The sequence below is a fragment of the Salminus brasiliensis genome, chromosome 13 (genome assembly GCF_030463535.1).
Source record: "Salminus brasiliensis chromosome 13, fSalBra1.hap2, whole genome shotgun sequence".
Classification (NCBI taxonomy): Eukaryota; Metazoa; Chordata; class Actinopteri; order Characiformes; family Bryconidae; genus Salminus; species Salminus brasiliensis.
In genome coordinates, this window is record NC_132890.1 from 22706080 (window position 1) to 22729976 (window position 23897).

Here is a 23897-nt window from a genome sequence, read left to right on the forward strand (position 1 = left end):
TCACTGGTCACTATATCAGAAACTCCTACTTGTACCCCCACTCACTGGCTACTTTATTGGAAACATCTTCCTCTCACTGGCCATTTTATTAGAACTCCCTATCTTGTGCTTCCTCTTACTTGCTGTTTTATTAGAAACACCTACTTTGTACTTCCTCTCACTGGCCACTTTATTAGAAACCCATACCTTGTGCTTCCTCTCACTGGCCATTATATTAGAAACCCCTACCTTGTGCTTCTTCTTACTTGCTGTTTTATTAGAAACACCTACCTTGTGCTTCCTCTCACTGGCCATTTTATTAGAAACCCCTACCTTGTGCTTCTTCTTACTTGCTGTTTTATTAGAAACACCTACTTTGTACTTCCTCTCACTGGCCACTTTATTAGAAACCCATACCTTGTGCTTCCTCTCACTGGCCATTATATTAGAAACCCCTACCTTGTGCTTCTTCTCACAGGCTGTTTTATTAAAAACACCAACTTTGTACTTCCTCTCACTTGCCACTATATAAGAAACACCTGTCTTGTGCATCCAGTCGCTGGCCATTTTATTAGAAACACCTACCTTGTGCTTCCTCTCACTGGCTACTTTATAAGAAACACCTGTCTTGTTAATCCATTAACTGCACATTTTTAGAAACCCCCACCTTGTCCCTCCAGTCACTGGCCATTTTATAAAAAACACCTATCCTGTGCATCCACTCACTGGCCACTTTATAGCATTTCAGTTCAGAAAGCTCTTAGCCAACTCCTGCTCGTTTCTGTCCCACCATGTTTCCTTTCAGTGCTTTAAACACATTCAGTCATGTCCTTCTTTTGAAATGCTGAAGTGCGTTAAGGCTCTTCCGGTGGTCTGTGGTGCCAAAATCTTTGTTATTTTTCCATAAAGGCCCATTCTTGTATTGTGCTTACTCCCCTAAACTCCACTTTTGAAATGCTGAAGATGGGAAATGTATTTCTGTGCTACAAACGGCATTAAGTTCATTTCAGAGCCAGAATCAGAATCACTTGATTAGTCTAGTATGTTAAGCGCACAATTTGGTTTGGTGCACTAGGGGGACTACATTTTAATATTACAGATACCAGACAGAAGTGTGTAAAATCCACAGCACACCATGCCAAAATAGAAAATGTAAACATGTGCCTATGATGATTCATGGAAAAATTCATTAGTTACAATATGTTACAATATGTTACTGCCAAAATTAGAATACTGTACCTTCACTTGTGGCTGGGGTAGCATAGTGGGTAACAATGGTCCTTGGGTAAGACTCCTAACTCTACATTCTCCTCCCTGACTCAAATATAAGATCTCTAGACAAAAGCATCGGACAAATTATAGAACTGTAACTGAAATAAAGGAACTTCAAAAATAACTTCTCTTCTAATTGGCAGTGAAATTACAAACCAATGTCGTTTAAAATGGGCTGTTTTTCCATAGATGAACTGTATGGACACTGCCCCCAATCTTAGGCCTGTCCAGTAGCCGACTTTGTATTTTATAACACCTTGAAATAAAGAGCAAACAAACCGGGCACCATCAACCATGTGTGCAAGTAGGGTGGCCAACCATACTTACATCTTTTGGAAATATAATAATCAACAGTCTTTTGGGGTGAAAATATATGATAGTATCAAAGACATTCTGGGATACTCAATTCCCACATAATATTTGACAAAGATCCTCTTGATAGCAAGCAAAAAAGTGATACTATTGAACAATAGGCAGGATTTAGAGGACAAATCTATATACCTGAAAAAAGGACTTATAAGCTAATAAATGGAGAAAATGGACAGTATGTGACACCATGAGTGAAAAGGTGGTGAAATCATATATATATATATATATATATATATATATATATACATATTTATTATTATTATTATTATTGTTGTTGTTGTTGTTGTTTTCTCATTTCCCCCCTGAATGCTGACTAAATAAACACTTAGCTAGCCTAATCAGTAGCTTCCTCAGTCATGAACGCATTTGGCTCTCCACCATTCAGCCGCTAGATGGCGCCTCTTTACGGCTCAGTTAGAGAGAACTACCACGTTGTAGTGCTCGGGCGCTAGAGGGCGCTCCAGGGTGCGTCTAAAATCAATATGTTCATCTGGAGCGTAGGTGTGAAACCTTTGTTCTTACATGATTAATGTTTTTTTAATGTTTCTTTGCTTGTAACTCGCCTTTGTCAAGCCCTCTAGCGTTTAGCTCTGGAAGTTCCTGGAAGAGGCCAGGCAGGCAGGCAGGCAGGCCGGCAGCCGTTCTGGGATTTGTAGTCCTTTTCCATCCCTGCAGTGCGCGTCCCTCCCCTCGGCTTTGATTGGAGGCTGCTGGCTGTGTTTTTTGGAGATACTGGTGTTGCTGTGTGTCAGACACGCATACACACTCCTCCCACCGTGTGCCCCCCCCTCTCTGCTTCTTTGTCACACCCCCCCACCCCAAGCACCCTCCCACCCCTCGGTATCTGCCCCATCCCCCACTCTCCCTCTCTCTCTCTCTCCCTCTCTCTCTCTCTCTCTCTCACTCTCTCTGTGTTTCCATCCCGCCTGCGTAAAAAAGGAAAGAGCCCTGAGATCGCTGGAGCAGTCAGGCTGCCGGAGCTACAGCTAAAAGCCCCAAGAGAAGGAGCTACAAAAGGGACCAGAGGCATCTACTAAACCACAGATCTGCCCCAGCTGGTGAGTTAGCACCGTGCATGCTGCTGTTTTGACTCTCGTGAGCCTTCGATCTTTGCATGAACCCTCCCTTTCCAGCTGTCCAGAAGAGAGAGAGAGATAAAGGGAGAGAGGGAGACTGGTGTGTTGGTGTGTTGGTGCTTGGTGCTCCTCAAACACCAAGCTCATGGTGCCATTCAGCATGGAGGGAAGGTGGGTTATGAAACACACACAAAGGCTTCCAGTAGCCCTTGCATGAGCTGTCTCTATCTGCCAGCCTGCCAGTAATATAAGGATGCAGTGGATGGAGATGAAGACATATAAGGTAACTGAAGAGGATGCACTCCTTCACCCTTTCACCCCATACATAATTCTCCTCCACTCCATGGAGCAAGCAGAGCCTCTCAAAATGGTGTCAAGAAAGCATAGAGGGCAACCACCAGGCCCAGATCTTTAGGCTCCAGGGCAGTGAGAGAGGGATCAGGGATGAATATGGCATGCGGAGCGGAGGGCCCATCCAGCCAGTGCTGTGCTGAAAGCTCAGCAGCTTTTGTTGCTGCCACAGTTTGAGTGTAACCCATGCTGGGTCCCTCATCACAGCTCAGCCACTTTCACTGTAAGGGGGAGATTAGAAAGCCACAGCATCGCAGTCTAGGTTCTCAAGGTGGGGGTTTAGGCCTGGTAGCTTGCAGTTTCTGTGGGATAGTGTCGACGGCGCTGTCAGAGAGGGGGTTCGTGCCAAGATGGGACAGAAATAGTTCTTTTGTTTTCATGGATTCACTCTGCATTGCACTGCAGCGTTTTATGGCACACAGAATCCATCAGAGGATGCTGGAGCAGGATGGGTTATTGTGCTGATTGTGTGTGTCCTCCTGTGGATGTGTGTGGCGTTTATGTGTGGACATCTCAGGTCAAATAAAAAAACAGGTCCAAAAAAAAAAAAAAATTATATATATATATATATATATATTATATTTATATATTCAGTCACTTTCGCTTTTTGTGACATATTGTAACATATAAAAGATGTGGCATGACGTGTAATTTGACCAGGGGTGCCTAAACAGTTGCTATGACTGTATATAAAAAAAATAGCCACTGTCAGTTTATCGTTACATTACATTACTTTACAGCGTTTTATGGGACATATACAGTACCTCAGCAGGATGGATCAGTGTGTGTGTGTGTGTCTGCATACATTATATTACAGCATTATTCTACTTCAGAATACAGTGTATGGTGGCACTCCTGCCATTATATATGTATTTATTATTGCACTAGTTCTCAAACCATTCCTTACACTCTAATAACACAGTATACACACCTGTATAAATAATACTGTAAATTACAGTTTTATTTCTTCAAGTGAATATACAGTGTATTATGCAGTGTTATTTATATAGCTAGATATACAAATAGAAGTAATAACACTGTATATCTAGCCATATAAATAATTCTGTAATATGACTGTATATCAACATAGGTAATTAGATTAGACACAGTATAAAAAGATGTATATTCACCTATATAAACAAAACTGTATTAACACTATGTATTCAACAATAGAAATAATACTGGATAAGCAGTAAGAATGTATAGCGACCAATTTGGATAGATAACACCAGATATCCACCTATATACACAACACCAACACTATATATTCAACTATATAAATAACACTGTAATAACACTATATAATCCAACTGTGTATATAACACTGTAATAACAATATAGAATCCAATTGTATGCATAAAACTGTAATACATGTATTTACATCTATATCGATAACTCTATATTGACCTATACACACCTATACCTATACACTGTCATAATGCTGTATATCCACTTATATAAACAACACTGTTTATGTAGAAGGTCACATTTACCCATATAAATCACACTGTATATCCACCTATATAAAATACTATCCTCCCATAACTTGATCAAATATGTATATAATAGAAAGAAAAGAAAAAAAAAATAAATAAATAAAAATATATATATATATGTGAATCAAAATGCAAAGGTCAGTTAAAGGTCAGCTAAGATTTCCCTAAAATCGTAACAGTTGTCGTCTCTCTTTTCTCAATAATTATTATTCATCTTATGTGCTGGAAAATGCTTGTAATTTTGAGTGTAACATCTGGGGGAGTGTGAGAATGTGTGTGTGTGTGTGTGTGTGTATGTGTGTGTGTAGAAATGTGTAAAGGCACATGATTTTACAGTTCTGTCCTCATTGTGTGACCCTGGTTCTGTCCAGATCTGCATACACACTTTGCTGTTCATGTTCCCTCCCTTTCGCTTCTGTTTGAGTGTGTGTTTTGCGAGTGGGCGGTATGGTGGGTTCTCTGGGGGCTTTTGTAGTGTGGAATTTGGCAGAGAGGAATCTCTATAGCTACTAATCTTATAGCCTCTTTCTCAATAAACAGGATAAGATTAATGAGGCTTTGGAAGCGCAAGCGAACATCGCAAAGCTAAACGGTCAGGTTTTAAAGGGCCCGTATCACCTTTGATTTGGTTCCAAGAGACGGAAAAATATGTAAATATGGATTTTTCGTAAATGGATGCAATAAGCAAACACGCTGATGTCACAAGAAACACATTTATATATGGGTGCTTTTGAACAGTACATATACCGTTCCCAACATTACCGCGTCTATTTCGTAACCATGAAAGTTAATGGGGGAGCACATATCAGCAATGAGAGAAGAGTGTTATTGCAATGTATGGAGAGAAATGTAGTCATGTATCCATTAGTCATGTTGAGCAGTGGTAGGAAATTTATGACCTAGGGTCTTGTATGGATTACTGTAATTGGGTCATTTACAGGACCCATAACCTGCTTTCCTTAAATGTTTCATTTCCTATTCCTCTGAGGTCCACTTGTAACATTTGTGTGATTTTCTATCATAACCTTAGACTTAAACTGCCTGATGTTGTTACTGTGCTTATACCGTACATAGTACAGCACCCTCTTGCTGTAATGACCTGCTGCAAATGTAGTGCATGATGCTTTGGGTAATGTTGCCCTTCTTGTGGATGTTACTCTGACCCACTAGCAACCCAGGATATCGTCGCTGTCCAATGAAAAACATGTAGCTCCAAAATGACGACTTTACAAGAGAATTTTTTAAAAAGCTTAACTTTGAATGGAAGTCAATGTAAAATAAGAGTAATTTAGAGCATTTTTATTAGTTCATTCATTCAGTGCACAGAGAAGCTAAACGACGGAGAAAACGGGAAAGGACGAAAATGGAGATACATGCTTTTCATTGGGCAGCTGCGATATACAGTACGTGCAAGTCTGTGTCATTTGTTTAGTTACAGCAAACATTTCTCCCTGCAGACACGCACAACTTGACATATCACACACATCCCATGCACACACATACACACGTGCACCCTGAGGGTGTGTTGGTTTCCCCCAGATAAACGCGAGCGGAGGATGCTGTGGGATTCTGCCTCCCGGCTGCCGTGGAAACCCTGTTAGGACTCGGCTGTTGGTTTTCTCTTTCATTGTGAGCTGTTTTCTGTCCAGAGGCATTCAGGTTTGCTGAAGATTTCCGAAGTTGGAAATCAGTGAAGTCTTTCAGCGAGTTAAATATTTGATGCGTTAACCCCATCAACGTTAGGCTTATTATTAATTCATGAATCTAATATTTATTATCCAGTGACTATGCATTATTTGGTGGCTGCAATGAAACTAATGGACCGGGGATTGGGCATTCTGTTCACAATAATAATAATTGTCATAATTGTAAAGTAATAATAAGAATATTTTTATTTTTATTGTAAAGAATACAGTAATGATGAATACTGTATATGAGATATTTATGGTCAGCTCTGTTTACAACAAATTTAATTGATTTCTCTTAAGAACACACACTTAAAACACTGGTTTGACGTTTAAACTAAAAATAAATAACCTGACTCCCATAATTAATTGTACTTTAATAATACTTTAAAAGCTTTAATAATATTTAATAAATAATATAATAATAATACAGTATCAGATTTGTCACAAACACAGTATTGACTTATTGGTAGAATAACCACTGTAAAATTTGTACAGTTTGTGGTGCATTTTTTATAGTCATATTAGAATATTATAAGGCCTTATACTGCTATATTTAAAAGTGTTGAGCTGGGCGTTATGCTACAAAATACTATTTTACGTATTTAAAGACATTTTATGTTTTATATTTATGATATTTTTATGTAACCACAGACTGAATTCGTCAGTAGCGTCAGATTCTTAAAAACTATTCTTTATAAACTACGCTTCTTTACTGTGTACAGTGATTTTGTTTAAACATCTGCTGCTCTTTATTTAAATAAACCAGTTTAATTACACTGTTTGTGATAAAACTTTACTTCAATGAACTTTAAAGAAACAGTTGATCAGTGTTAATGAAGCACTAACAATATCTTCCATAGGCTTAGAAAAGCATATTGTGTGTCACGCTTACAAAATGTATCACGATACGATAAAATGTTGTCAGATTGCCCAGCTCTAGATTGACGTTTGAAGTAACCTGATTGCCTTAAAACATGTTTTATAATATTATTATAATTACAAAATAATAATTTGTAACACTCTGTACATTAGTGCACTGTTGTCTTATTGGTAGAAGTTATTAATAACCTACAATTCAAATAAGGACAACCTTATGCACAATGTTTATAGTTCGTGGTGCATATTTTTGTATGTCATATCGGAATATTATGACCACCCCTGGTTTGGAATGAACTTGGCCCATTTAGGCTTGGGTGTTTAATGGTCACGGTAATGGTTGACGGTATCTCAAAAGGAGGATGGTATTTGTAAATTACGATGAAAAAACATTAAATTCAGCTTTCTGTCTTTTCAGCATTCGCTCAGGTAATTCTCATCTTCATGTGTATAAGTGAGGTGTCAGTCTGCTAGGCTTGAATTTGTTCTGTGCTGAACAGAATGTTATCCTGCTAGCTGCTAACTTTTGCTGGTTTAAGATTTATTGAATGATTGATTTAACCCTTTAAAAAGCCTACAGACCGCCGGAGGGCCGAAAGAACAGAACAGCTCCACCAGTTTGTGCAGACGTTCCTGTACATATAGTTAGAGAAAGAGAGAGAGAGAAAGGGTGGATGGATGGATGGATGGATGGATAGAGAGAGATAGATAGGTAGATAGAGAGAGAGAGAAAGATAGATAGAGAGAGAGGGAGGGATGGATAGATAGATAGATAGATAGATAGATAAATAGAGAGAGAGAGAGAGAGGTAGATAGATAGATAGAGAGAGAGGGAGGTAGATAGATAGATAGAGAGATAGATAGATAGATAGATAGAGAGATAGATAGATAGAAAGAGAGAAAGATAGATAGATAGGCAGGCAGAGAGAGATAAATAGATAGATAAATAGAGAGAGATAGAGATAGAAGGATGGATGGTTAGATAGATATATAGGCAGGTAGAAAGAGAGAGATGGATGGATAGATAGAGAGACAGATATATAGATTAAGAGAGAGAGGGATGGGTGGATGGGGAGAGAGAGACAGATGGATAGAGAGAGAGAGAGATAGAGGGATGGATGATGGATAGAGAGAGAGATAGGTAGATGGATGGATGGATAGAAAGAGAGATACGTAGGTAGAGAGGGAGAAAGAAAGATAGAGAGAGAGGGATGGATAGATAGAGAGACAGATAGATAGATAAAGAGAGAGAGAAGGATGGGTGGATGGAGAGAGAGATAGAGATAGATAGAGGGATGGATGGATGGTTAGAAAGATAGATAGATAGATAGATAGGTAGATACATCAACATGCATCATTTCACCAGGGGTGAACTTTTGCACTAGACAGTCCTAATGTGTTAGTGAGTTAGCACTAAAGCTACATTAGCGTGTGTCATAGTTATTCTGGGCGTGGCGTAGCAGTGTGAACAGTGTGCTCTGTTGGCTTGGCTAATTGTCAGTGATACGGAGAAGTTTGCACCTTGTCACTGGAGTTCATCAGGGATGTGCTGAGCATGGGCTGAGGCCTCTCTCTCACTCTCTCTTGTTCTCTCTCCAGAACGCTCCAGGGAGCCACTGTAAGATGTTTATTGTGGGGAGTGCTGGTGCGCTAAACATCAGCCTAGCAGGCCAGAGACTACAGCGGTCCGTGGCTGGGGGTATTTTTGGACTGTGTGTGGGCAGACGCTCAAAATCACTTTCTTTGCTCTCTGCTGTAAAGAAAACTGCCCCACTGGTTTAGTCATCCTGACCCAAACGAACCGTTTTCTTTCCGGTATGCACGAGCGTTAACCCCTTAAACCCTGTGGAACCTTTTAATTAGGTGAATTTTACCGTGTTAATGTGGTAATAGACTAGTGCAGGTCTGCTCTCACTGCCCACCTGACCTCATAATGGCAATAGAAACTATAGAAATATTGTTGCAACCTGGACATCTTGTCTGCACTACACCCATCACAATGGTTTCCCTACGCCCATTTCCATAGTTACATAACACCCCTTTACCAATTGCACCCATTTACAATGGTAATACTGGACCTTTTACCTGGTTACATTACATCCATTTCCAGGTTCAACAACACCCGTTTTAATGGATCGTGTCACACCACATTTTCACAGCTACACCCATTTCCATGGTTACAGTACACCTTTCCTTAAAGAAATGCTACACCTTATTCATAGTTACACCACATCCATTTCCATGGATCCAGGACACCTGTACTGGTTAAAGCACTATTACCTATTCCCATTGTAATGCTACACCCATTCCCATGGTTACAGTACATTGGCAATGGTTACAGAGCAGTTATTTTCATAGTTACAGTGCCCTCATTTACATGGTTACAGTATACCTGTACTTTTTCCATGGTTACTCTACACATGTACTGGGAACACTACACTCATGTTCATCATTACACAAAGCCCAATACTCCTGCACATACATATTTCTATGGTTACCCAATACTTTTTTTCCATGGTGACAGCGCACCTGTTTCCATGGTGGCACTGTGCCTATTTGTATGGTTACGCTACATCCATTTCCATGATTACAGGACACCAGAACACATTGGAGCACATTGTTGGGTATTGACCACTGATAACCCCAAATACCTGCCTGATGTTTTGGAGATGCTCTGACCCAGTCGTCTAGCCATCACAATTTGGCCCTTGTCCAAGTGGCTCAGATTTTTCCAGCCTTTTACAAATCATCTTCAGGATCTGACCGTCCACATGCTGCCTATTATATCCACCCCTTGACAGACTGTAGATACTGTAGATTTATTACCTATTACTGTAACCAATGTTATTATTATATATTAGACACTTCATTTTAATATTGTTGCCATTATTATTACAATCAATTTGAATTATTCTAGCATTACAGAATTGATTCATTTGAACCTTCTGCCAGCATGTTGATGTGAGGTATTGTATTCATATGAAACCTACGCACACCTCAACACTGTTCTGTAGGAAGTGGACCGGTAGTGATTCCTGCAGTGCCACAGTGGAGTTTATGCAGTGTCTCAGGGGGAAGACTGTGTGTATATGTGCGTCTATTGTGTGTTTAATCTCAGCAGTGGGCGTTACTTTACTGCTGGAATGATTGACATACTACACTGAGGCCCTACAGCATCACGCATACACATGCACCCATACACACACTTACATGCTCACACCTACGCACACAAATTCTTGCCATGCCCTGCTGGTAGGTGGGCTGTGTAAGAGCCAGAATTAGCATGTCCGCCAGCTGCCTGTGTGAAAGTACGGCTGTTGCAGAGGTGCTAATGAGAGGCCGTTGCTAAGATGAAGGGCAGGAGGTCGGTCTGACTTGTTCCTTTCGCTAGTCGCATTTCTGTATTTCCGGAAATCTTCTAGAAACACATTTTCTGAAACATTAGGGGCTGGACGATACGGGGAAGATACCGGTATCTCGAGAATATTGCGATGAATGTATTAAAGGTGCCACAGAATGCATTTATTGAGTAGCCTTTCTTGGGCTGGCATGAATAATTTGGGGTCATTTATTATGTTGTTTACTTAAGCCACAAAAAGCCTACAACCGAACCATAGATACACACATAAATATATTATAAACCATAATTTAATTATAAATGAAAATAAATATTTTAATTGTTAGTGAAATAACCAGTGTGGGATGCTTTAAATGATTTTCAGCCATCACAGTTTGGCCTTTGTCCAAGTGGCTCAGATCCTTATGCTGATTTTCAGTGAACAATGTAAGTTAAGATGCTTGTTACCATGGAGACATGATAATGTAAGTTAAATGATTCATCTCAGATTTGTGAGCGTAGTGGTCTTTAGGAAAGAAATGCTTGGACCGCATGCCTTAAACGTTAAGCACAGCTTTTTAGCATCAGAAAGAAAACATTTAACCCTGTATTTTTATGGCTTATTTCAGTTCATTTGCACTATCACAACCGCACCTTTCTTTGATTCATTGACCATAAACAAACGTGCAAATGACCAATGTTATTTTGACCTGTTAGAACGGATTGGTCAGACAACGTGCAGTGGTTGGTCAGGACTCAAACTTACTAATAACAGACTTGTATGGACTGTTAAGACTGGTATTGCATTATCGATTTCCAAACAGTACATTGTGCAGCTCTACCTACAGAAACAATTAGGACACCCCATGGAAAAACAAGGAGGAAAAACTTCTGGGCGGATTAATCTTTAGTCTTTTAGTGTTTTTTTGTTCGTTTTTTTTTTTTTGATAGCAAGGGTTTCCTCCTCGCACGGCACCTAAGAAAATCAGACTCATGCAGTCTCTTTCTGATGGTAGATGCTGTACTTTGCCACCATTGTTGGTGGCAAGAACTACCTTTAGATCCTGTGATGTCCCTTTAGAATTGTTGGAGACTTCATTTCCCATCTTGTGGTCTGCTCCAGGGCTTGTAAAATATTTGATTTCTTGTTCTAAGATCTTTATAAATCCCTTTCCAGACTCTTCTGCATCTCCAACCTCCTTTCTGAAGGCCTCAGAGAGCTCTTTGGGTCTGGCCCTGGTGATCCCTTTCTCTTTGCCAATCAAGAGCAAACCAAACTAAATGTCCGAGGTTTAAATAAGACAGGCCCCTCCACAATCCCCTCTGACTATGTTCTGTTCTAATCATCTGCAGCTGATAATACTTTTCAGCTTTTTAAGTAGTAATAAATATCTAAACACTTTGTGTGCATATAAAAATAAAGGTAAATAAATGAACAACCCCAGTTTTATACTACACATAAATGTCTGCCCCATTCGGGAACCTTTGTTTAGTAATCTTTTTCAATTGGATTTCATTTCAATCCTAAAGTAAATGGGAATCAGTTTTCAACTGCAGTCCCTGAAGCGCGATGCTAATAAGCCAAACAATTCCAATTAACAAAATACAAGATAACCCAACATAACATAACTAACTCGACGCACACCAGAGACCCAATAATAGAGGTTTAGAGAAGAAATTAGCATTGCCATACTGGTTAATATAGGTTACAATTCAGCCGATTCAGACACCAAATGGTGTATGTGTGAGTGGTGTGTGTGTGTGGGTGCGTGGGTGCTTTGTGTGTGGAATGCCAAATGTGGTTTAATTTAGCATCACACTCTGCGCTGGAAATATCCAGCCAAACCTCGCTGTCTCTCGCTGCCAACTCAGAGAAACGAGGGACCAGTCTGTGACGGGGTGCTGGAGAGATGGAGGGATTGAGTGATAGAGGGATGGAGTGACGGGGTGACGTGGGATGGGAGGAGTTGAGGCAAAGCGTTTGAATCATCTCATGCTAATCTCATGCTGCGTTACAGGCTGGCATTGGGGGAAAAAACGTCCATTTAGTGCCTCCTAGCAGAACTGGTGTAAACAGTGCCAAATCAGGCCTGTAAACGTTGGCATGATGATAAGCGTAGTTGTAGCACTTCGGCCTGTATATGGAGGTGATGGCGTTAGCTGCTATGCTATGAAGTGATTTAAAGTCATACAACTGTTCATCGTGTGTGCTGCTGGCCGTTGTGATATGCTGCCTGAGTAGCTAGGCATACACTACTGTAGTAGTATCTGTTTGCCAGTATACGGTGTGCACCCACCATGGAGAAGCCCGTATGTTACGTCTCATTGATTTTGTTGTGACTTAAAACTAAAATGTGATTATTCAGTATCCACTATGAATTATTCAGTATCCACTATGAATTATTCAGTCTCTACTATGAATTATTCAGTATCCACTATGAATTATTCAGTCTCTACTATGAATTATTCAGTATCCACTATGAATTATTCAGTATCCACTATGAATTATTCGGTATCTAATAAGAATTCTTCAGTATCCACTATGCATTATTCATTATCTACTATGAATTACTTGTTTACTGCACTTTGTTCAGTGTCTGCTGTGAGTTATTCAGTATCTACTTTAAATTAATCATTATCTACTATACATTATTTAGTGTGCACTATGGATTATTCATTATCCACTATGAATGGTTGAGTATCTATAATAAAATATTCACTGACTAATATGAATGACTTACTGACTGATAGGAATTATTCAATATCCACTATGAATTATTCAGTATCTACTATTAATTATTTTTATCAGTATTCACTATGGACTTTGCATTATCCGCTATAAATTATTTAGTGTCTGCCATGAATTATTCAGTATCTACTATGAATTGTGTAGTCTGCACTATAAATTATTCATTATTCACTATGAATTGTTCAGTATGTACTAAAATTATTCAATTTCTACTATAAATTATTCAGGGTCTGCCATTAATTATTTAGTATCTACTATGAATTGTGTAGTATGCACTATGAATTATTCAGTATCCACTATGAATTGTTCAGTATCTACTATAAATTATTCATTGACTAATATGAATTATTTACTGACTGACATGAATTACTCAGGATCTGCTGTGAGTTATTTAGTATGCACTATAAATTATTCATTATCCACTATTAATTAGTTAATTAGTTACTATAAATTATTCACTGAGTACTTGTGCTTTAGAACTAATTATGACTTGTAACTAAGGAATTATGAACTGACTGCTACGAATTGTTCAGTGTCTACTATAAAACTAGTGTGTACATTTTGCATTAATGAGGGTGAGGAGACTGAAGTGTGGACCCGCATACAGACCCTTAAAGGTTAAGAGGTTAACATTAGCCAACAGGGGGTCAGTAGAATGGCAGAGTGGGGGTTGTGTCCTATTCTGGCTGCATCTCAGCACACCCATGTTGGTTTTTGCACAATTGTTCGCAGGATAATGGCCCATACAAAACGGAGGTGGTGGCGGACTGAAAGGCAGGAATGGAGCCAGAATAGGCCTTTTATAGAAGCTAAGAGAAAAAGCACTCACTGACCACTTAAAACAATGGCATTTTTAGAGAGGGACACTCCTTCTCTCTTTCTGCTTTCACTCAGGTCCTGCGAGAGTGTGCTGGAAGAAGTATGGTGTATTATGTGCCTGTTGTTTCAAGTGTTTTAATTAAGTCTTTTGGAGTGTTGGTGTGTGTGAGTTTGTGTGAGTGTGTGTGTGTTTGTGTGTGTGTGTGTGTGTGTGTGTGTGTGTGTTTTAGTGTTTTTTCAGGACAAACTAGAACAAAGGAGGAGTTACCTGCCAACAAAAGGCCTTACACTCCTAACACAATACATAGAAGACATATATGAACCCACGTCCTGACTTTGCATAAAAAATGTGTGTGTGTGTGTGTGTGTGTGTGTGTGACCGCTTTATGAAAAAAAAAAAAAAAAAAACATCTATCACTACCTTGTGCTTCCGCTTACTGGCCACTTTATTATAAACTCCTAACTTGTGCTTCCACTCACTGGCCACTTTATTGGAAACTCCTGCTTTTTTCCGTTACAGACACATAAACCATGTGTGTCGGCCAATAGCGATCCAATACCGTCGATGAATTGATAAACCATGTACCTCACCATGTAGGAGAGACTTGACTTAAGGCATCTGTATTTACGTCAATTATTTGATTTACTTTGTAAAACTCCCAACTATAACAAATGAACACAGATATTAATGAACCGCATTTCTATTTATTTGTCACTAGAATAAATAATGCGGCTGGACCTTGGCACAGTGTTGTCTGGGCTAAGGACTTTTATGCTGAAATTTGAAGTCTATGAGACCAAATCGGAGCCAGCAGTTCCTCCATGCTCAGTTCTCCGCATATGGAAGACCAGTTGTGACAGCGGCGTCATTACTCCTCCCCCTCGCTCTCGACTGTCCTTCATTACAGGTGCAAGTCTCAGCTCTTAGCTCTCTCTAGCTGAAAAATGGCAGAAACATTAAAGCTGTGCCTTTTAAACATGATGGTGAGGGATTCTGTTGATTTTGGACACTTCTTGGCCTCGGATGTGTCTGCCTGCATGTGTTCCTGTGTGTGCTGAGAGTCAATGTCTGGTCGAGGATACCGCATTGATAGTTAGATAGGGTAAGGCTTGCTGTTTGCTATGATATGTGGATCGTGTCTGTAGGTTACTCTGATCCTGAGTTATGAAGCCGGCGGTGCAGGAATCCGGTTCAGTGAATGGATCTGTACCGCGGATCGGCCTAACCTGTTAGTATCAGGACCGCTATCCAGTCCTGGTTTTAAAATGATGGTATGTACTGACTCGAGAGACAGCACTGGCAGTAAGGCAGCGAGGCAGCTGCCTACAGTTTCTTTCGGACACGAGAGAGAGAGAGAGAGACAGAGCGAGAGTGAGCGAGGGAGGGGCAGACAGATGGCTGCGTTTGGGAGGTGAAGGGCGCTGCTTTAGAGCTGTGAGTTTTCAGCCAGTAAAAATCACAGAGCAGAGAGACGGGCAATCATGGAACTTACCGGAAGGGTGATGGATGAGCAGCAGCCATTCCAGAACACACACCTAACCAAATCTGCTGCCTCACACACAGCGTTCATTTGCTCTCTTATATTAGAGCCATTCGTGAAAACATAATTTATTTGACACCTTTAAAGTGTTAAAAATATATATTTTCTTAAAGCAACATTAGGTAGCAGTTTATGTATGGGTCTATTAAATAGGGTTTGTATGTGCAGCCTTGCCAAATCAACAATAAAACTAGAGTCACTGTATTATTATTAGAACAACAGCGATACAAGCAAATGATAAATAATGAATAAAAATACATATAGAATTACTTGCTGAATTAAAAATATAAAAAGTACTAATAAATGGGTTCATATATAAAATACATGAATAGAATTAAAATAATAAAACATCTTAGAATGTATTCTTAGATACAGTATATTTGTATAGTGTAAAATAATAAAGAATAATACAATTCTTTAAATGGGCACCATTGGCATGACTTTTATGCTCAGTTTTGACAAAGCAGCTTCAAAATAAAAGTCTCTGTACAATTATTAGAACAACCGAGATACAGACAAATGATAAACAAATAAGGAAATACATATAGAGTTACTTTATGAATTAAAATGATATGGTTCTTATATAAAATATATAAATAGAATAAATTAATGAACATCTTAGAATGTATTACAGGATGTTTGTGTAAAATAAATGTAAAAGAATAAAAAACATATAATTAAAAATCTAAAATTTAAATAGGCACCATTAGCATGACTTTTATGCTCAGTATTGACAAAGCCGCTATATATTAATAACACAGTTATAACAGTATTATCACAACAGCGATCCAAACAAATAAAACGTAAATCAAATATATAATGTAAACAATAAAGATCAGTATTAATTTAAAAGTTAATTCATTTAGGTAATTGAAAGTAATTTTGGTAGTCTGTTGCTTTCCCTCTCTCTCTCTCTCTCTCTCTCTCTCCCTCTCCCTCTTTCTCTCTGGTGTGTGTGTGTGTAGGTTAGCTTGTCTCTGTCTCACTGTGTGCTCTGGTCCTCTGTTCTCACAGCTGCAGCTCAGCAGCACTCGTTTTGTCTCCACAGCACGCACAAATACACACACACACACTCACACAGGGTGCTAGTGTCTCTGCAGTGGTGCTCTGACTCTCACACACAGAGCGTCTCTTTAAACTCACCGTGATACATACATAATTCAGTCTCTCAGTGTATCTCAGTGTCTCTCACTCACTCTCTCTCTCTCTCTGATTCTGTCTTTCCTCTCTGGACAAGAACTGTTCTATGAGCATCGTCCACCGTGAGAGGATGTAGAGAGAGAGAGAGAGAGAGAGAGAGAGAGACTTAGGAAAGTGAAGAGCGAGGGGTGATGTGAGATGGGAGTGAGAAAGACAATGAGAAAGATGTGTGTGAGAGAGAGGGGGGGTGAATGATAGAAAGGAGAGGGTAAGAGGGAGAGAGGAGGAACAAGAAAAAGGGAGAAAGAGGTAATGTGAGGAGAGAAAGGTTGAGAGAAAGAGAGGTAATGTGAAGAGGGAGAAAGGTTGAGATAGGAAAGAGAGAGAGAGAGATGAAATGTGCTTGAAAGGTTGAGAGAGGGTGAGAGAGAAAGGAAAGAGAGAGGGTGAGAGAGAAAGGAAAGAGAGAGGGTGAGAGAGGTAATGTGAGGAGAGAAAGGTTGAGAGAGGTAGAAAGAGAGGTAATGTGAAGAGAGAAAGGTTGAAAGAGGAAAAAGGATGAGAGAGGTAAAAAAGAGAGAAAGAGGGGTAATGTGAAGACAGAAAGGAAAGAGAGGGTGAGAGAGGTAATGTGAAGAGAGAAAGGTTGAGATAGGAAAGAGAGAGAGTAAGAGGTAGAGAGAGAAAGGTAATGTGAGAAGAGAATGGTTGAGAGAGGGGTGAGAGAGGTACTGTGAAGAGAGAAAGGTTGAGAGAGGGGTGAGAGAGGTAGAAAGAGGTAATGTGCAGAGAGAAAGGTTGAAAAAGTAGAAAGAGAGAAAGAAAGAGGTAATGTGAAAAGAGAAAGGGTGAGAGGTAGAGAAAGAAAGAAAGGTAATGTGAAAAGAGAAAGGGTGAGAGGTAGAAAGAGAGAAAGAAAGAGGTAATGTGAAAAGAGAAAGGGTGAGAGGTAGAAAGAGAGAAAGAAAGAGGTAATGTGAGAAGAGAAAGGTTGAGAGAGGGGTGAGAGAGATAATGTGAATAGAGAAAGGTTGAGAGGTAGAAAGAGAGAAAAAAAGAGGTAATGTGAGAAGAGAAAGAGTGAGAGGTAGAGAGAAAGAAAGAAAGAGGTAGTGTGAGGAGAGAAAGGTTGAGAGAGGGTGTGAGAGAGGTAGAGAGGGAGAAAGAAAGAGGTAGTGTGAGGAGAGAAAGGTTGAGAGAGGGTATGAGAGGTAGAAAGAGAAATAAAGAGGTAATGTGAGGAGAGATAGAAAAAGTGGGTGAGAGAAGTAGAAAGAGAAAGAGATAGAGAGGGGTAATGTGACTTATGATGAGTGTATGGGCTTTAAGTGTTACTGAAGCTAATGGAAAGTGTATGAAGGACACCTTAAAGACTCTGTGTGTGTGTTTGGGGTGGGTGGGGGGGGGCTCCCCTTCATCAGCAGTAACTGATTACATTAGAAATGCATGCTGTGAGCGTCTCTCACTGTAATGGCGTTAGAGCGAGGTGTTTAATGAAGGTGTGAAGATGAGAATCAGCTCCATACGCCAAAGAACAGCATGACGACCGCCCAGCCTGGACATTACTGTGGGTGTGTTAGTGCTGTCGAAGTGCAGTGGTGGTAGACAGGAAAATGTATGGAGGTTTGTCCAAAAGTCTGTAGGACCTGATTGCATTCAACCCCACAGGAGCGATGGATGGAGCTCCATCATTCCAGAGAACTCCACAGCGCAGTCCTGGGGGGCTCTATACACTCCTAGCCCACGCTCAGCAGTGGGAACAGTGACCTTAGGGTCCAGAACAGCCTGTTCTTTTGGTCAGTGCTTTTCTGTGGAGATTATACAAGCTCAAACTCACTGAAAAAAAAAAAACACGTCAGAAGGGGTGTATGGATATTTTTGGACATGTTGCGTAATGCCTTTAATGCAAAGTGTCCTCATACTTTTGACAGGCGGTTTATCTCTTAGTCCAGATGTCTAGACTCGAGCCAAAAGTCTGTGCATATATGTGTGTATGCTACTGTAGCTCTAAAGGTTTGAGGAAACTCACTCGGATGAGAGCAGAGATGTGTCAGCCTCAGGGCTCCTCATACACACATACACACACACTCTCTCACACACACTTTGTAGCCTGGGTGTTTAAATTGATTTTGCTCGGAGCAGAAAGAGTCAGTACAGTCTGTGCATGTGCTTGGAAGAGTGGAGGAATGAAGATGTGTGTGTGTGTGTGTGTGTGTGTGTGTGGCTGGGAAGAGTAAGAGATGGAACTATACTGAACCACCGAACCAATGTTCAGTCTGCATGTTTGATTTACACCCCATGGTGATTCATTCCTTTTGTGATCTGGGATACCGCAGCAACCACCTAGCTATACTCCAGCCATCACCTTGGGTGGCTTTAGGAACCATGTAGAACTTCTTTCTTTTAGTTCTGGTCAAAGTTTCTATTCTAGTTTATAAAAATGTGCATAGTACACTGGCAGCACCCTAGCAACCACCTGGGATACCATAGCAACCGCCTAGCAACCTCATAGAAACATCTTGTGATACTATAGAAACTCCTCAGCAACACCAGTTCAATCACATAGAACAACTAATTATTCATTTTAGTTCATGTCAAAATAGGACACTGTCAATAGCCTAGCAACTACCTGGGACACCATAGCAGCCATCTAGCAACACCAATGAGGTGGGTTATTCTTACCCTTAAGCGAGAACCTTAACCCTCTCTGCTCCAGAGGGGCAGTCCAATCAAGTCAATGCATGGAGAAGTTTTAGCCTTCTTCTCTCACTGAATCATTTCCTAATGAATCATAATCTAATCGAATCACTGTGAGGTCAGAGATGTACCCTCTGTAGCCCTGTGAGCAACAACAAATAATAACTGATGTGTAAAAAAAATCAGAACCATTCAGACGTGAGTAAATATAAGCTCATAACTGACCGCTCCCATTGCAGACGAATCTGACCTCATTATGGTCTTGAGGGTCTGCCCATTTGAATGAAAATGGGAGCAGAGTTCGCCCTGAGGTCACAGCTGGTCTTCTATGTATGTGTGTACGCATGAGTGTCATAAAATTTGAGTGATTCCCAAGGGATGCATCAGTTCAATTGTCGGTCGTTAGGACATATATTCAGTTATATGTAGGGATGTGCCGACCCTAAAGCTGACTGTCGTCCGATACCGATCCGATTCCATCCCATCTTTGTGTTCATACAAACAGTTCAGTCCCAGCTCAGGTCAGATGTGCTGTTAATGAACAGTAGTAAATACTAGTAAAATCACTGTATTTTTGGTGAACAGTTTATATAATACCAGGGGCAGTGGTGGCTCTTCGGTTAGCCGGGCTCGGCAAGTTGCCACTGTTGGGCCCTTGAGCGAGGCCCTTTACCCTCTCTGCTCCCCGGGCGCTGGAGTTGGCTGCCCACCGCTCTGGGTGTGTGTGTGTACTCACTGCCCCTAACACATGTGTGTGTGTGAGTGTGTGTTCACTACCAGATGGGTTAAATGCGGAGGACACATTTCGCTGTACAGTGTACACTGTACAGTGACAAATACGTGCACCTTTACCTTTTTTACCTTTACCTTTATAATGAGACATTTTAATCCTCTAGAGTCTACGAACGCACCGGTACATCAAATCCCATGATTCTGGATGTTTCTTAATATATTTGTTTTTCTGAATCTGTAGAGCTCACAATTTCCATTGCAACTCATTGCCAGATCAAGGTTAGTAGAAGACATACTCGTCTCTGCCCCTCACCCTGTGGTCTATCTATCTATGTTTTGTGTGAAACTGACCAGTGGACGCTCATGGGCAAACTTGTCTCCTGTCTCTAGCCGTGTCCAACTGGTGGATTTGTGTGTCCGTCATCTGCCCTTCATCTGTAATTGCTGGATTTGTGAGTCTGTCTATGCATTTTGTGTGAAACTGACCAATGGACACTCAGAAACTCCATTCCACCTTAAACAGGTTGGCGGTTATTGTGTACGTCTCAACAGCAGAATGTCACTGCGGCATCAATTAAGGTGGAATTAAAAATTTGAGTAAGATGGCGACTTTAGTCTTATTTTGTCTGCTAACTGGTAACTTCACCACACTGATCATGCTAAATAACGCTCTTTAATGTTTTGTTCACCGAAATAAGGTCACAGATGTCTTAAATAGTTTTTAAGTTCCTCACTACGGCAGCTGCGAATCTTGTCTGTTAATCTCTGCTGGTCTCTAGAGGTCGCCCTGAGGCGCTCTGCTACAACAAAACCAGGGATCTGAAGTGGATCGAGCTTTAAAGGATTCCTGGCCCATTTAAAATGCCTGTAGTTCTAAAATCTTTGCCCCCTCCACCCAGACCAACTGACATATTATGTTGAGTTGTGAAATCAACAACAGTGCCTCCACCATGTTTGACAGATAGTGTGGTATGCTTTGTGAACCCCTTCTTTCCTTCTCCATGCTCTGTTTATTCTTGGTTGGAATTTTATTCAAGGACTGATCAGGCTTTTTTTTAGATGGTTTCAAGCTGTCTAATTGGACCTTTTTTGAAGTACGCCCTCCATATTTAAACTCACAAAGGATATCTTGATTGCAGACTTGATTGTAGACAATGATAACTCTGCCATGTGTAGTCTCAGTGCTAAATTACGTCTTTACTGCTTTATTGGCCAGTTAGGACAAGTAATTCCGATCAAATAATGACATTAGAATTTGACGGCTCACTGATACATACAAAAATCACGAACTGGGAAAAAAAACCTTAAAGTTTATCTTTATTTATATTTGTGTATCTTGTGTATTTCAATGAATAGTGTGTCATTTGAGTGCGCAGCGTTCTATACCATGTAGAACACACTCACTAGGTGGCCTGATGAAGAGTAAGGGACTTCATTTACTGAGCTTCATGGGAGCTCAGATTGAAAGCTGCTCCATTTTGCTTTTACTCAGTTTTTGTTTTCTCTGTTCTTGACAGTCCATCAAACATAACATGTCCACCCCGTCACACAAAATAGACAGTTTTGCAGTATTCACTGAGACAGCATGTAATTTACTGTTGAAACACTGACATTAAGAGGTTTAATCTTGCTGACAGGAACTGTGGTGGTCTGTTTACTCTGACATATGCAGTGTTTAGGAGTGTTATTTGGCACAGATGAATAAATATGATTACAGAAATAAAAAAATCTGTGTTTTTGTTCATATTTATAGATAATAGTATGACACTAGTTTTCCCTTTGCAAAACTGATATTGAAGTGTGAAGTATCGGTTGATACAGATCTGATATTTTCATCTTTGACGTCTTCACTTAAGACCAGCAGGTCTGACTGACAGCCTAAATTGTTCTTAAACCCCGCCCACTAGCCTAAACTGTGTTTAAAAACAAAATGTAAAAAACAACTAAATGAAAATAATAATTCCAATAAATCTTCTATATAGATCTTACATCTTACTCATGAATATTCATACTGAACGTGTGAACAAAGAATTTTAGGACCATTGAATATATTTTTTGCACAGTCAGGATGTGACCTTATGCCGGACACCAGCAATGTGTCATCGAACTTGTGTCTTTCCGCCTCGTTTGTCACTGTGCAGATCTATGTGTTCTTAGGTTGCCAGATATTTATCATTTTCAAAATGACCCCAATTTGGCAGAAACATAGTGATTCTGGCAATTCCTTTGGGGGAAAAGAACCAGAGTGAAATATCATAAAAACAGCACAGTGTTTCTGGTTACCATGGCAACCGCGCAAGCCGTCTGATTTGACCCCAGTTTTCAGACTGTTTTAGCAATTTCACTGCAGTGGCTATTCGAGGCCACTCATTTTTGGTGGGCGGACAATTGTACATCTAGTTAGGCGTCTATATGTCTATATATATATTCCATTATTTTTATCGTGGCTGTTATGCAAAACACTGGCATGGGGCATCACTGACGGAGTCTATATTTGATCTCCTGTTCTGTATATGTTCTTGTGTAGCTTGTGGGCAATAATAATATCTATGTGTGGCTAAAAACGATCTATTTTAAACTGCGGCAGCCGTAGCGTTCACCCTCGTGGTGTCGTAACACTTGGCTCTGCTCGGATTATCATCTGGGATCTGCTGGGTTTTTTTTCTCTTTCTGTTCGTTTTCGCTGCTCGGAGGCAGAGATAATGAGCAGTAAGCAGCGGGCACCTCGTTAGAAAGTGAAACAGATTACATAACTGCAGCATAACCACAGCATTCCTTCAGAGAGCCAGAGAGAACGACCCTCCGTCACTGCAGAAACAAAATTAATAAATAAATGTTATATATGTGTGTGTGTACCCCCTCCAATTACATTTACGGCATTTAGCGGACGCTCTTATCCAGATTACAAAAGTAATTCACCCCAACATTTTTTCCCCAATATAATACGAATCTGAAAAAAAACCCATCTATATCTATATATATATATATATAAGGAAGTGTCTTCCTTAGTGTGAAAAGAGAGCAAGGAAGAAAAAGAGAGCGAGAGAGAGAGAAATACAGGAGGGAGAGGGAGGAAGAGAGGGAAAGGGAAAAAAATGATTTGGAAGTAGAGACACAGGCTCAAGGGCACTGCAGCAATGTTCTTGTGCCACACCAACACATTCACCTCCATTAAAAAAAGCAGGAGAGAGAGGTGGGGAGAGGGAGTTATTCATAGCTACTGGTAAAGGAGGAGGCGGACAGAGGCGATTAGAATGTAAAAAGAGTGGAAGGAGAGAGAGAGAGAGAGAGAAGGAGAGAGGCAAGTGATTATTGATTTAGTGGAAGCAGGAATAGAGGGAACTGGAGCGACAAAAAAGAGAGAGAGAGAGAGGGAGAGAGACACTAAGGAAGAGGAGAGGGTCGAGGGAGAACAAGAAGTGGTTGTTGAGGAGAGAGGGGAAAGCAACAGAGAGAGAGAGAGAGAGAGAGATGTGGGAGTGATACGAGAACGGAAGCCATCTGTGATATAATATCTGTCTGTTACATCTCTCTTTCTCTCTCTCTGTCTCTCTCTCTGCCTCACACACACCCACACACACATGCGTTAAGTTAGCATCAGTCGCGTTGCATTTCACAGTGTGACCTTCTGCATGCATTAAACACACGTCATCCTGCAGAGCAAGCGCAGGCAGCCATCTTCCTAGCCAGAGGACAATCGGCAAGGGCACTAGAAAGAGGGCACTAGTAATGGAACGAGGGGTACTAGAAAGGGAGCAGAGGTAATACAAAAAGA

The 23897-nt window shown here is 40.4% G+C and overlaps 1 protein-coding gene across 3 annotated transcripts in view; it reads left to right on the forward strand.

The window, feature by feature from the left end:
* Positions 1–2501: 2501 nt before the first annotated feature.
* The window catches only part of fam168a (family with sequence similarity 168 member A), a 49944-nt gene continuing 28548 nt past the window's right edge, over positions 2502–23897 (forward strand). For 2 of the 3 annotated variants that reach the window (XM_072695280.1, XM_072695282.1), the window contains exon 1: positions 2502–2678. The gene's annotated coding sequence lies outside the window, so the exon portion shown is untranslated. The remainder of the gene's footprint in view (positions 2679–23897) is intronic. The other variant, XM_072695281.1, reaches the window with a different exon arrangement.